We start from the raw sequence: 16,166 nt of genomic DNA, 5'->3' as shown, positions 1-16,166 counted from the left end.
ACCAACCGAAACCCAACTTTTACCAGAAAAAGCAGAAGAAATAGAGCTTGACAAAACAAAGCCCTGCAACTCCAAAAAGTGACGGGCCGAGTAGTCACCACAAAAAAACACTGTCCTCAAAGTGAGATCCTTAAGAGTAGCCCCCGACGACTCAAAAGGCGCCGAGACCAGTACTGACAACACCAGATTAAGGTCCCAAGGCAGAATGGCTTTTCCCCAAGATGACCAGAAAAACAGGCCAGAGCCACCACTTGGCACCTTAAGCGACGACCAAGCCAACCCGTTAAACAAGCCCGCCTGCAATAAAGTCCAGAATGGGGGAAGAGAGGCCTTCAGGGGCACAATGTCGTGATCCTGACACAATCCCTTGAAGATCCACCAAACACGCACATAGGCAATAGAAGTAGAAGGCCTCCAAGAAGAAAAAGAGTTGCAATAACCGGGGCAGAGTAACCCTGCTTTCTCAAGCGCGCCTGGCCGTAAGAGAGAATTACTACTACTACTTATCATTTCTATAGCGCTACAAGGCATACGCAGCGCTGTACACCATACACAAAAAGACAGTCCCTGCTCAAAGAGCTTATAATCTAGATAATAATTGAGCTGGGTCTTCCACGAACACTGGCCCTTGTGCCAGAAGATTGGCCATGCACAACAGACGAATGAGGCTGTCCCGCCAGCAGATGAACCCAAGTCCCTGTACCATCTCTGGGGTCAACTGGGCGCCACCAGAATCACGAGGCCCAATATGTCGTGCTATGTGTTGACCCCCATTGGCAAACGATGAGAGCATACAGTTGGGGATTGAGCCTCCATTCTCCAAAATCCAAAAGATGTCTGCCGAGATAGTCAGCCTGCACATTGTCGACCCCTGCAACATGAGCGGCAAGAGATCCACGAGCTGATCCTCCATCCACGCAAAGAGAAGGGCAGCTTCCTGCAGGTTTTGTCCCTGACTATTGAGATACTCCACTGCCGCGGCGTTGAGAGCTGCAGAGTACCACCCGCAGCAACGCCGGGAACCGGTAAACACCCATGTCAGAATACAAACTGTGCTCTAGCACTCTCCCCTGAAGGCAGCTCCCACACTAGCTGTACAATGCTGTTTTTTTTAATTGCCGTAAACAAAACACACCAAATCAGAACCAGCAAAGAATCCTCACAAGACTCTCCCTGTCCGAGCAGCAAGGTAGGTCTGGGAAACCAGAAAGCAGCCTCCAAAAAGAAGACCACCACGAGGGGGAAGGTGGCGAGAGACTTTGCTTCTGAGTGTGGCAACCCCCGGGGCGATAGAAACCCACAGGTCTCCTTACCAAAAGGTTTTCTTGACTTGGGGCGGAGCAAGATGGTGGGCGATTACCAACTCCTTGCGCTTGAGACCTAGCTCAACGCTGCTGGGGATAATTCCTCTTTGTTTTTCTTGCTTAAAAAAAAATTTTTCTTACTTGCCATACGCCTCATACAAGAGGAAAGGGATTGTTAGGACGGTGACCCGGCCGTCGCTACTCAACGCCCGACCAGCAGACGATTCGAGCAGTTCCTGACACGGCATTCCACTGCTCAAGGGTTTGGAGTTCCCGTTGATGTAAGGGCGGATAGGAGACGCCGTAATCCAGGGAATAGACACTCGTTGTATCCAACCCTCTGTCCACTTCGCAAACCGGCGATACTCAAACTTGACGGGTGGATTACTGACCCGGAAGTCGGAGAAAGCGCTCCACCCGCCGGGCCAGAAAGTTGGATTTTCCGCCAGGGCTTCCTCTAAAACGGAGCCGGAGGGTGCAGTCTGCTCCTCAGGAAAGGCCAATATCTTCTACGGCCTTGAACACGAAGGTAACGCTGGAGACAATATGGGAGGTGCTCCAGCGCTTGGACAATGCGGTCAGGACCTCAACAGGCAAGATTGATACTCTTTTTGAAAATGTACAAACTATTGAACAATGCATTTACTTACAATGAGATGAGGTTAACGAGAAAATAAATCTCTTGGATGTTGATTCCACCAAAATGAAAGAAACAACTGTGAAGTTAATACAGGACAATACACTTATACATAATAGACTTGAGTACTTTGAAACTACAACCGGAGATTAAACCTTCGATTGTTAAATTTTCCTAAGATAGCAGTGTATTCTCCAATGGATATATTCAAACGGTATTTGGTGGAAAACCTAAAATTTACTATGGATTAAAATACCACCTTTGAATAAAATTTATTATTTGCCATCAAAAATCTAAATGAGGCTCAACAGACTCCGCAAAGCGATTTAATGTTTCAGAATTGTTGGAAACCTCTTTGACTTCTACAACTGATAGACAAACATTGTTGGTCTCATTTGTATTTCAACAGGACTTGGAGCTGGTGAGGAAACTGGCTCTAAGAAACCTCCATAATCCTTTTTATGGAGGGAAAATCTGGGTTTTCCCAGACGTTACTAAAATGACACAAATGAGAAGGAAAGAATTTTATCTTTACGACCTGCTGTTTTGGCACTAGGCGCTACTTCCAATCTAAATTATCCGTGTAAATGCATTATAAAATATATGGATGTCCTATATAATAATTCTCACCTCCAACGTTCTGTGCTTGGACCGTGGCTCCTTGGCTGGAGGTGGTCTGTGCGCGTGTTTCCCTACTCCTCCTACTGCCCTCGGAATCAGCTGTCACCCCCCCCCCCCCCGCGCTATGGACCCCTCGAAACCCACCCCTCCCGCAAATCTGTCGATCCCCCCCCGCCGGACGCCGAAAACTGCCGCCGCTGTTGTTGTGCTACCTTCCCTTCCCTTCCCGTAGGTTGTTCAATCATCTTCTTAGAAGTTTAACTCCGTGTGTCTGACGTCAGACGCACGGAGTTAAACTTTCTAAGAGATGATTGAACAACCTACGGGAAGGGAAGGGAAAGGTAGCACAACAATGGCGGCGACGGTGGCGGCAGTTTTCGGCGTTCCGGGGTGGGGGGGGGGATCGACAGGTTCGCGGGAGGGGGTGGGTTCGAGGGGGGCCGTAGCACGGGGGGGGGGGGGGGATTGCCTGCCTAAGGCCCGTTTCCTTGCCTACAGAAACGGGCCTTTTTTTACTAGTTAAATATGTTTTTTCTTTTACCGGATTACTTAAAACAATTTATAGATCAGAAAAAATATCATGAAAACTGTTGGGAAACTACCACATAATCCTTGGGATAAGAATGTAGAAATACAGTGGAAATCCGTTAATGCCTTTCTTTTTAGTTTCTTTAATTCTCTTCTCCTGAGTGTTTTTGGCTTACTCCCCTGAAAAGTGGTCTAAGATAAGATGAAAAGATTAGATTTCTTTGTTGAATATATTCTTACAATAATGTTAAATCGTTTTTCCTACTCAAGTTAAGGCTTGTAAAATATTTAAAATGATAAAAAAAAAATAATAAAAAAAAAAGAAACCCACAGGACTCAGCCCCTGTCTGACCAGCAGGAAAAGGCCAAATAAAGGGTATTGAATAAGGGGGGGGGGGGGGGGGGTTGTTGCTTTTTCGCTACCAAACCTGAACAAAATAAGGCTCTCTTGCTCTATGGTCTGGCCTGACAAAAAATAAAGACACCATCCCCCTAAGTTTCCAAAGTTTTCTTCTTCTTCTTTTTTTTAAAGGGAAGGAAACCTAAAGGGACTGCACAGACATACCACAGCTACCATCTGCTGAGAATGAGAACAGACTGACTTTCAGGAGGACTACCACAGCTCACTTATATGCCTACTGGAAGTTCAGTGTATTCTCAGTCTCCATCTGCTGGTAGGAGTGCATAATGAATCTGTGATGGTCTAGGGATGCTATGGAAAGAGGGGTTCTTAAACAATTTGGTCTGTAAAGGTGGTTTATAAATTCCTAAATTCAATAGAAAGGATTGCTGCAGGAAGGACTGAAGTACATTGCAGTTCTATATGTGTTTGTTGATGGGGAGCTACTCTCAGCACTGAAATAATGAGGAGCATGCATGAGCTGCATTGACAAAGCTGTGTATGGGTTATGTATTTAATACACTGCTTTTCTGTGATACTACCAGAGCAGTTTACATACTATGAACAGAGGTGTCACAAAAATGTTTTCCTTATTGTTTATAAGACATTGGGTTGATGAGCTCAGAATGAAGTTTATTGTACCTCAGATACTCCCCAGTGGAAGAGGTCTTTCAGGAAGCAAGTTTCAATAAAATGATTAGTCCACTTTGGCTTGTTTTTAATTCTTCCTGGCTTGTGTCCTAAGAATGGAAGAGTAGCCTAGTAGCTGAAGCAGAGCTGAGAACCAGGGAAGCAGAGTTCAAATCCTATCACTTAACCTTCTATTACCTCAGGTACAAACTCCATCCTCATCCTCCTCGACCTATCCGCCGCTTTTGAAACTGTCAATCACGATTTACTTCTTGCCACACTGTCCTCATTTGGGTTCCAGGGCTCTGTCCTCTCCTGGTTCTCCTCTTATCTCTCCCCACCTTACCTTCACTCTCATGGTTCTTCCTCCACCCCCATCCCGCTCTCTGTTGGAGTTCCTCAAGGATCTGTCCTTGGACCCCTTCTTTTTTCAATCTACACCTCTTCCCTGGGCTCCCTGATCTCATCTCATGGTTTCCAATATCATCTTTATGCTGACGACACCCAGCTTTATCTCTCCACACCGGACATCACTGCTGAAACCCAGGCCAAAGTATCAGCTTGCTTATCCAACATTGCTGCCTGGATGTCCAACCGCCACCTGAAACTGAACATGGCCAAGACCGAGCTTATTGTCTTCCCACCCCCAAACCCACTTCCCCTCTCCCTCCACTCTCTATCTCAGTTGATAACACCCTCATCGTCCCCGACTCATCTGCCCGCAACCTCGGAGTCATCTTCGACTCCTCCCTCTCCTTCTCTGCGCATATCCAGCAGACAGCCAAGACCTGTCGCTTCTTCCTCTATAACATTAGCAAAATTCGCCCTTTCCTCTCTGAGCACACCACCCGAACTCTCGTCCACTCTCTCATTACCTCTCGCCTTGACTACTGCAACCTACTCCTCACTGGCCTCCCACTTAGCCATCTATCTCCCCTTCAGTCCGTTCAGAACTCGGCTGCACGTCTTATCTTCCGCCTGGACCGACTCATATCACCCCTCTCCTCAAGTCACTTCACTGGCTTCCGATCAGGTACCGCATACAGTTCAAGCTTCTCCTACTAACCTACAAATGCACTCGATCTGCAGCCCCTCCTTACCTCTCTACCCTCATCTCCCCTTACGTTCCTACCCATAACCTCCACTCTCAAGACAAATCCCTCCTCTCAGTACCCTTCTCCACCACCGCCAACTCCAGGCTCCGCCCTTTCTGCCTCGCCTCACCCCATGCTTGGAATAAACTCCCTGAGCCATACGCCAGGCGCCCCTCCCTGCCCATCTTCAAATCCTTGCTCAAAGCCCACCTCTTCAATGTCGCCTTTGGCACCCCTAACCACTACAACTCTATTCAGGAAATCTTGACTGCCCCAACTTGACATTTCGTCCTTTAGATTGTAAGCTCCTTCGAGCAGGGACTGTCCTTCTTTGTTAAACTGTACAGCGCTCTGTGTAACCCTAGTAGCCAGTGGTGTGCTGAAGCAGGCTCTCACAGGCTCGCAAGAGCAGGTTGTTAAGTTTTTAAGAATTTTGGAGCAGTTGTTAAAGTAGGGCCCTCCATGGCTTCTTTAACAACTGGCTCCCCAAATGTGGGCTTGGGCCCCCTGCTGAATTATCTTTACTTTGCTGGTGGGGATGCTGAGCCCTGCCAGCATAGTAAATAGACTACTGCTGCTCCCCGCTCCTTGTTTCCAAGCTCTGGGCAGCAGGCTGGGGACTTCTCAAGCATGTGAGAGAAGTTCCAGCATGCTTGCCTCAGAGCAAGACATTGGAGTGGTGGCAGTCCATTTATGGCTGCCAGCAAAGTTATGCCTAGCGTGCCCGCACCAAGGGAGGGAGGAGAGAGAGGCAAGTGTTGCCCCCCCCCCGGCCACCCCTGCCCTTCCAAATGCAGAGCTGGCTACGTCCGGAGGAAAAGAGCCTGTTGTTAAAATTTACCAGCACACCCCTGCTAGTAGAGCTCTAGAAATGTTAAGTAGTAGTAGTAGTACAAACTTATGGACCAATGCTCAGAACTCCTGTGCTATAGGGAACAGCACCCAATCCATACCGTGGGAACAGTGCCAAAACTTAGCTCAATGCTAATGGTACACGCACTGTGAGACTGAAAGCAAGGGGAGGAGCATTCCTGGCACATGCATAGAAGAGTTTTGTGGTAAGCACAGCTCTTGTGTGCATGCCCAGACAAAGCAGGAAGTGAAGCACACATCAGCGCTGTTCTTCTGCGCCTTTAATATAAGCTTTTAAAAAAAATGTTTTTTTCACTTGAAAGGCTTACATTTGAGTACTGAAAACAGGCACCAATGTGTGCTTTTACTTTCAGGTATGCTCAGACCCGCACATATTGTTTTTCACTCCAGCACTTAAGAGGCTTGCATGGCTCCTTCTGCTTCTGAAATAAATCAAAACCGTCAAAGTTTAAGCTGAAAAATAAGAAATTCTCTCTTCAAACACCCCAATGCGGTAAGCGATAAGGGGTAGGGTTTGGATGTGTGCTGTTCTATGGAGCATTGCGAGGGAATAGTAAATGACCTCATTTGCATCATTTTGACTATATTTAATACAATTTGCGCTAATCTTTGGCGTGCCCATTGTTTCTTCTGAACATTCTACGCAGATTAATGCTGGCACTAATCCGGCACTAGTTGGCTCTAGCGTCGGCGTTAGGTTCTAAGCATTGGTCCATTAGATTGTAAGCCCTTTAGGGTAGGGAAATATTGACTTGGTATCTGAATTTATGTGCCTCAAAAAGGTGTGAACTAACTACGAGTGTACTAAGGCTCAAAGGGGAAGCACTCAGGCTTCCAGGAGAGAAACGTAAAGAGAATCCCAAAGGAAGATTCAGAGACTAAGAGGACCAATGGTTCTAAGTGGTGAAAGGGGAATTAGTCTCATATACTTTGTGTTTCACGAGGACTGACTTCATGTAACTGCAGAAATGGATTCCAACGTTGACGCCAAAAAAGTGAACTTCGGCATGTTGAAGCTGTTGCCTAACCAAGATGACAGCGGATTCTTCAGAACATAAACTCTTTTCTCAGGAGTATTCTGTATCTAGCTGCAGTGGTACTACATGGGGGGGGGGGGGGGGGGGTTCCTTGGTGTGTGCAGATTCCAGTGACTACTTTGTAGACTGAACCGATTTTCTAGTTTCTGAATGGACAGCACAGATGCAATATTTTGTTTGCTAGATAATTTGTCTGTATTAAAGCAGGCCAATGCAAGTTTAATTCTGAATTGGTCCCTCTGCTGTGATACTGTGGTTTTTTACTGTTTCTTTTCTAACCGGTAAGCAGCATAGTCTAAGAGGCTTGAAAGACTATTCCCCTCCCCCCCCCCCCCCCCCCCCAATGCCCTGCCACAAAAGAACTGGGGATATGGGCTAGCTAATGTATTTTAAGTTCCCATACATTTAATCAAAGAATAGGGCAGAGGCAGCTTCTGATAAGTTATTTGTGTGGGTGTGGAGGCAGGGGTAATCAAACATGCAGAACTGACTAACACTAGTAGAGTTACACAAAACTTTGTATTACCATAATTGTCTTTTCCAGATTTAGGGGTCTTTTACTAACCCCAGTAAAAAGTGTCCTCGGTAGAATAGGCGCACGTATTGGGTGTGTGCTGGGCCAGTTTTTACTGCATCGGCAAAAATGGTTTTTTTTTTTCCTTAATGGGATGGGAAAAGGGCCTGCGGTAAAAATGAAACCAGTGTGCACCCAAAACCGGCCTGAGCCCTTAACGCCATCCATTGATCTAGCAGTAAAGGCTCACGTGCTACATACACGGTGGACCGGTGACATTGCGCCAAGTCCTGATTACCACCGGAACCGGTGTGCGTAGGAGGAAATAAATAATTCATCGAGGTGTTATGGGCAAGTGCCAAATCTGAAATAACCGCCAGGAGGGTGCGCTGGCATGGCGGTAGTCTCATCTTGGCGTGCAATGCACGTGTGTAGAGCCTACTACGGCTTAGTAAAAGGGCCCTTTAATCATCACAAGCACTGCAAATGCCAACTGACACTTTTCTTTGCTATAAAATTGTACTATTTCTGTCATGAATATCATATTTAAACCTTGAATGTAATCATAAGACTGCAACAAGAACAGCTGTACATTACAACTTATCATCTCACCCTACTGGCTGGGTAAGACCTATCTATATCCTCAGTAAGTAAGGGAATAAGCCTCCTCCAAACTCCCTACGCATGCTAAAGGCCTGCTCTGGCACATTGGCTTTGTCAGCTGACATTACCATCCATAGTTTGTCTGTGAACTACTAGTCCTCTTTATCTTTTTACCACTCCAGCCTCCCTTCGCCTTGTATTTATTCGGTGACAAAATCGCTAACATCCTCTGAGACAGGGATTGCTCTTAAATTGAAAGCTACCAGTCCTACTACTACTATACTATTAGCATTTCTATAGCGCTACAAGGCGTACGCAGCGCTGCACAAACATAGAAGAAACAGTCCCTGCACAAAGAGCTTACAATCTAATAGACAAAAAAAAAATAAAGTAAGCAAATCAAATCAATTAATGTGAACGGGAAGGAAGAAAGGAGGGTAGGTGGAGGCGAGTGGTTACAAGTGGTACGAGTCAAAGCAATGTTAAAGAGGTGGGCTTTCAGTCTAGATTTAAAGGTGGCCAAGGATGGGGCAAGATGTAGGGGCTCAGGAAGTTTATTCCAGGCATAGGGTGCAGCGAGACAGAAGGCGCGAAGTCTGGAGTTGGCAGTATTGGAGAAGGGAACAGATAAGAAGGATTTATCCATGGAGGGGAGTGCACGGGAAGGGGTGTAGGGTAAGGACGAGTGTGGAGAGATACTGGGGAGCAGCAGAGTGAGTACATTTATAGGTTAGTAGAAGAAGTTTGAACAGGATGTGAAAACGGATAGGGAGCCAGTGAAGGGTCTTGAGGAGAGGGGTAGTATGAGTAAAGCGACCCTGGCGGAAGACGAGACAGGCAGCAGAGTTTTGAACCGACTGGAGAGGGGAGAGGTGACTAAGTGGGAGGCCAGCAAGAAGCAGATTGCAGTAGTCTAAACGAGAGGTGACAAGGGTGTGGATGAGGGTTTTGGTACAGTGCTCGGAAAGAAAGGGGCGGATTTTACGGATGTTGTAAAGAAAGAAACGACAGGTCTTGGCAATCTGCTGGATATGAGCAGAGAAGGAGAGAGAAGAGTCAAAGATGACCCCAAGGTTTCCAGCTGAGGAGACAGGGAGAATGAGAGAGCCATCAACAGAAATAGAAAACGGGGGGAGCGGGGAGGTGGGTTTGGGGGGGAAAATGAGAAGCTCGGTTTTGGTCATATTTAATTTCAGGTGGCGTTGAGACATCAGGCAGCAATGTCAGACAAGCACGCTGAAACTTTGGTTTGGATGCAAGGTGAGATATCAGGGGTAGAAAGGTAGATTTGGGAGTCATCAGCATAGAGATGGTAGGAAAAGCCATGGGATGAGATTAATGAACCAAGGGAAGAAGTGTAGATAGAAAAGAGGAGGGGACCAAGAACAGAACCCTGAGGTACGCCGACAGGCAGAGGAATAGAAGTAGAAGAGGATCCACCAGAGTGAACACTAAAGGTGCGGAGGGAGAGGCAGGAAGAGAACCAGGAAAGGACAGAGCCCTGGAATCCAAGTGAGGACAGGGTATCGAGAAGTATGCTGTGATCGACAGTGTCAAAAGCAGCGGAAAGATCAAGAAGAATAAGGATGGAATATTGACCTCTGGATTTAGCCAGTAATAGGTCATTGGAGACTTTAGTAAGCGCAGTTTCGGTTGAGTGGAGAGGGCGAAAAACCAGATTGTAGTGGGTCAAGAATAGCATGTGAGGAGAGAAACTCAAGGCAGCGGCGGTGAACAGCACGCTCAAGTAATTTGGAGAGAAAGGAAGGAGGGAGATGGGTCTGTAATTAGAGGGACAAGTAGGGTCGAGTGAAGGCTTCTTAAGGAGAGGTGTGACCACAGCATGTTTAAAGGCAGCAGGGACAGTCGCAGTGGAAAGTGAGAGGTTGAGAATGTGACAGATAAGGGAATAAGAGCAGGAGAGATGGCATTAAGAAGGTGGGTGGGAATGGGATCAGAGGAACAGGTGGTACATTTTGAGGAAGAAAGGAGAAGTGTAGTTTCCTCTATAGTAACTTCAGGAAAGGAGGAAAGGGAATGAGGGGAAGGAGAGAGAGGGGAACGGACTAGTGGAGGGAGAGGTGGTGAGGTACAGAAAGCAAGGTTTATCTTTTGAACCTTGTGAAAGAATTCAGCAAGGGTCTGAGGAGATAATGAAGGGGGAGTTGGGGGAGGGGGCACCTTGAGGAGAGAGTTCAATGTGGTGAAGAGAAGTCGAGGATTAGAGCCAAGAGAGTTGGTCAGTTGGATATAATAATCCTGTTTGGCACGTAAAAGAGCAGATTGGAAGGAGGTCAGCATGAACTTAAAGTGTAAGAAATCAGCAAGGGCCCGAGATTTCCGCCAGAGGCGTTCGGCGGAGCGGGTACAGGAACATCGGTAGCGGATATTAGAAGTCAGCCAAGGTTGGGGTTTTGTACGCCTTATAGGGCGGGTCATCAAAGGTGCAAGAGTGTCTAAGGCAGAGGATAGAGTATTGTTGTAAGAAGAAACAGCCTCGTTGACAGACGTGGATGGTGCCACAGTAGAGAGGAGGTTAGAACATGGGAGGATAGAGATGAAGGGTCAATATCGTGAAGATTCCTAGATAAATTAGATAAGATAGGACGGGACTGGGATGGAGGAGATTTAAGTGTGAAAGTTATAAGATGGTGATCAGAGGAGGGAAGATCAGAGGCAAGGAAACTAGAGGGTGAACAGTTGGAGGAGAAGATGAGATCAAGACAGTGACCATTTTGATGAGTGGGGAGGTGGAGCATAGTTGGAGATTAAAGGAGGACGTTAAAGCGAGTAATTTGGAAATATAAGAGTTGGAAGGATCATTAGCAGGAATATTAAAGTCACCAAGGATGAGAGAAGGGGAGGAAGGATCATGGAAGAAGGCAAGCCAGGCGTCAAAGTAACTGAGAAAGGATGAAAGGGACTTATCAGGGGGAAGATAAATGACCGCTATTCGAAGAGGCAGAGGAGAGAAAAGGCGGATAGAGTGGACTTCAAAGGAGGAAAAACAGTGAGATTGAGGTGGAAGAAGGGGTTGAAATCTGGAGGAGGGAGAGAGAAGTAGTCCAACACCGCCCCCACGGCCAGCAGGGCGAGGAGTATGTGAAAATAGATAACCGCCATGGCACAGGGCTGCGACTGAAGCAGAGTCATCAGGGCAGAGCCAAGTTTCTGTTATGGCGAGCAGATGGAGGTGACGCGAGATAAAGAGGTCCTGGATATAGGCGAGTTTGTTACAGATAGAGCGGGCATTCCATAGGGCACAAGAGAAGGGCAGAGGAGGGGAGTAGAGAAATAGAGATGAGGTTAGAGAGGTCGCGGTGAGATCTGTAGAGTTGGGATAATAGTTGGTGAGGGGGGGGGCCAGGATTGGGATTGATGTCACCGGCTGAGAGTAAGAGAAGGAGTAAAAGAGAGCGGAGGAGAGTAGGAGAGGTGTGGCCACGAAGGCGAGAGGTATTTAGGTGGAATGGGGAAGGCAAAATGGACGGAAGAAAGAGACGGAGATTAAAAGCCAAGAGGGAGGAAGAGGGTAGGAGAGAAGGTGAGGTGAAGTCGATGGATGGGCAGTGAGTTCCTGTAGCGGAGAGAGGTAGAGGGTGAGAGAAAAGATTAGGAAGGGACAGGGCTAGGAAGAGAATGTGAATAGGGGCTATAAATGACTGAGGTACTTTAGCAACTGGGAAGATTAGATGTAAAGAGAAAAATGCCCCGCGCGCCTAAAACGGAGGCCCTGAGTGGATCGGAGTGGACCTGGGTGTCACCCCGGAGAAGGCTGTAAGGATATGCAGATGAGCTGCAAGTCCTCCACAGCACCTGAAAGGCAGCCGGTGGTAGAGCTGGGCACCTCTCAGCTGAGGAAAGGCTTACCAGGGGTTAGGCCGAAGCCAGCATTCCTCCCCCTGAGGGTCGCCTAATCCAGTCCAAAGTTCAATGGGAAATACCAGCCAACACCAAACTAACTTTCAAGATTCCTCCTTTAAGCAAAAGGATAATTGTTTTCCTTAATTTATCCATGGCCACCAAAAGTCTATTTTCTCTAGTATTACTTAGACCAGATGGGACACAAGCTCCTCAGATTTTTTTAATAAAGATGTAAAATATTCATTTTAAATCAATTGTATGGTTTTCTCTGTTATATTTAATAAATTAAAAGTTCAAATTTTTAAATGCTGTGTCACTGAATTTTATTTCTTGTCCAAGCTTCTCTCTCAAGGCTTTGGTTTCTAAGAGCCCTCTGTATTATATTTGCACTCTAATGGATGCCTTTGGTATAGAGGGGCATTTTCAATATGTCTAAATCCAATTTTGGACATTTTGCTGAAAAGTGGCAAAAATAGCGAATTTCAAACCTGAAAAACATCTTTTGTTTCGAAAATAGCCATTTCCTAGACGTTTAGTTCTCAGTGTATTTTTCTTTTGCGACCATTTAAAAAAAAAAAAAGTCCAAGGGAAATACGCACAAAAACAAGCCATTGGGACATTTAGGGTACCAGCATTTTTAGTAGACTGGCCACAGACATTCCAGCAGAGCAGTGGGACACCGTAGGGGGGGTAATAAAGTGGACTTCACATAAAAGGTCCAAGGTACACATTTTACCGTTACGGGAGCCCTCCAAAAACCTACTCTACCCAACTATATACCAGTACAATAGGCCTTGTCTGCAGGTGTCACCTATATGTGCGTACAGTAGATTTTTGGTGGGCTCACACTTTCTACCACAAGTGTAAAATTTAGAGTGGGATATGGGGCCTAGGTCCCCTTCTCCACAGTGCACTGCACTGACCACTAAGGAAGTAAGGAGGAGTCATGCCTTAATCCCTCCAGTGGGCACCTTTTGTGATTGAAACAGGTCTAGACCAAAACGTCTAACTTTTAGCCCCCAACATTTTTGCCTTCTTCCATTATGGCAGAAAAATGCCTACATTTTGGGAATGGCCAAATCCTGCCCTAACACGCCCCCCTTATGATTTGGACACATTGCAGACGAACTGCACAGAAAAATGTCTTTAAAATGGGGTTAAAAGCTAGCGATTTGGACATTTTGGGCAAATAACAGTCCATCTGCCGCTTTATGCCACTTTTTGGGACGTTTTTAGGTTTTGAAAATGAGCCCCATAATTTGTTATGAGAATTTAATTTGGATTCAAAGGCTCGCTCTTGTATAATTCATGTTCTGAGGAAATGGTTCAGATTCTGAGGTTTTCTGGCATATTTGGGATATAATTTAGCATGGTTCACGTTTTGAGGCTACAATTCAGGGAGCTCACTTTCTATTACAATTCACATTGTATGTTTCAATAATTTTTATTGATGATCAACAAGCTAAACAAACCGCTACATGTCTCCCCTAACAATTTAAAGAACTAACCATGGTTATACATCGGGATATAAATCATACAGCTAGTTCATCATCAAGATTTCGCATTTTCTCCCCAACCCCCTTTCCAACATGTCAAGTCATTTTATTGGGAACAGTTGCATCAAAATCAGACACAAGTATAAGCAAAAACTTTCGCACAGATACAGCAATGTTGCAATAAGTTATGCAAGAAATTCACCCCTACAACTGCCCCAACTGGAAAGATCTCTCCCCCCCCCCCCCTACCTTCCCACTACCCACTTGTGAGCTTTTTAAATGTTCAAAATAAAGCTTCGTGCTCTCAAGGGCATGGTTAGCCACAAAGGCTCCCATACCATGCGGAACCTCTCTCCATCTGTGCTGTCCAGTGATTTCACACGGCATCTATCAAGCCGCATTTGATGTATCATCTGCGCACGCCAGCATGCTAGCGGTGGCATGAGATCTGATCGCCAAGATTTTAAAATCGTGGTAATCCCAAATAAAATTGTCCACTGCATATATCTCTTGAAGCCTTTAGGTGGTGTCGCGGTAAATTTGTAACTAAAAAATAATATCAGCGGTTCACATACTACAGAGCATTCCCACTGTGACTGCAATGAGGAAAGGATGGCCCTCCAAAAGGCCTGCACCAGGGGACAGAGCCAGAACATGTGCCCAAGTGTGGCTGACCCTCCTCCACATCGTGCGCATGTCCCATCACAAGACTCGGTTATTCTGGCTATTCTTTTAGGGGCCATGTAGGTTCTCATAAAAAATCTGTATAACCGTTCACCCTGAGGGACCGAAAAGTGCATTTTGTAAATACTACCCAAGAACCTCTGTTCAGTATCTGTTGTAACTGTGCAGCCAAGATCCTCAGTCCACGCTTTAGTCACCCTTATGTAATCTATTTCTTGAGTTGTGTCTTTTAATTGCTGTAAGTGAAATCATAAAGGAACAGAGACCTGTGCCCCCAAAGAGTACTGTTCTGTAAGGACATCGATCACGTCCTCCGTGAGATCTGTCCATGTTAAGGAGGCCACGTTTTAATTGAGCATAGGCGAAATACTGTGATCTAGAAATACCAAACTCTTCAATTAGCGCATCTAGTGTTTTAATCTGTCCCTCTTCTGTAACTATGTGAGACAAGGTAAAATTATGTATAATCATACCTGATAATTTTCTTTCCATTAATCATAGCTGATCAATCCATAGACTGGTGGGTTGTGTCCATCTACCAGCAGGTGGAGATAGAGAGCAAACTTTTGCCTCCCTATATGTGGTCATGTGCTGCCGGAAACTCCTCAGTATGTCGATATCAAAGCTCCATCCGCAGGACTCAGCACTTAGAGAATTACACCCACGAAGGGACACTCTGCCCAGCTCACCACCGCCGAAACGGGGGAGGGGAGTTAACCCAGCTCATCCCCACACAAGTGGGGGAGGGGAATCCGTCCAGCTCATCCCCGCGGAGCGGGGGAGGGACACCACACCCGCCGATGCGGGGGGATCTGGCTTATCCTGCAACCGCAACCGCGGGAGGAGCTGACTGACCCTAACACCGCCGAAGCGGGAGGGGTACAAAGCTGCCCTACAGTCGCACGAAGCGGGAGGGAGTGCCGGCAGAATTTTAAGTCTCAATCCAGCCCCGTAAAACGGAGGGGAGAGGAATGCAGCAGCTCACTGTAACACAAACTCGTCTCAACTCTTGAAGAATCCAAGTGGAAAAAACTTGAACACGAAGTCTTTCTGAAGTAACTGAAGACTAAACTTGAACCTGAAATGCAACCAGAATAAAAACAGTACAGATATCTGGGAGGGGCTATGGATTGATCAGCTATGATTAATGGAAAGAAAATTATCAGGTATGATTATACATAATTTTTACCTTCCATATCATCAAGCTGATCAATCCATAGACTGGTGGGATGTACCGAAGCAGTACTCACCCAGGGCGGGACATTGAAATCCCTGACCTCAACACTGAAGCTCCAAACCGGGCCTCCGCCCGTGCAGCCACAGTCAAACGGTAATGCTTGGAGAAAGTATGAGCCGAAGCCCAAGTTGCCGCCTTGCATATCTCTTCCAAGGAGACGGATCCGGCCTCTGCCATCGAGGCCGCCTGAGCTCTCGTGGAGTGAGCCTTCAGCTGGATAGGCGGCACCTTCCCCGCGGCCACATAAGCCGCTGCAATGGCTTCCTTGACCCATCTAGCCACTGTAGGCTTAGCAGCCTGCAGACCCTTACGAGGACCTGCAAACAGGACAAACAGATGATCCGATTTCCGGAAATCATTGGTCACTTCCAAGTATCTGATGATGACTCGTCTCACATCCAGATATTTAAGAGCAGAGTACTCCTCTGGGTAGTCCTCCCTACGAAAGGAAGGGAGACAGAGCTGCTGATTCACATGGAAGCGAGAAACAATCTTGGGCAGAAAGGAAGGCACTGTGCGAATAGTCACTCCTGCCTCAGTGAACTGCAGAAAAGGCTCTCGACAAGAGAGCGCCTGGAGCTCGGAAACTCTTCTGGCTGAAGTGATAGCCACCAAAAAGACTGCTTTCAACGTCAGGTCTTTCA

The sequence above is a fragment of the Microcaecilia unicolor genome, chromosome 3, assembly GCF_901765095.1.
Source record: "Microcaecilia unicolor chromosome 3, aMicUni1.1, whole genome shotgun sequence".
In the NCBI taxonomy this organism is placed as follows: domain Eukaryota; kingdom Metazoa; phylum Chordata; class Amphibia; order Gymnophiona; family Siphonopidae; genus Microcaecilia; species Microcaecilia unicolor.
This window is presented reverse-complemented; position numbering follows the sequence as displayed.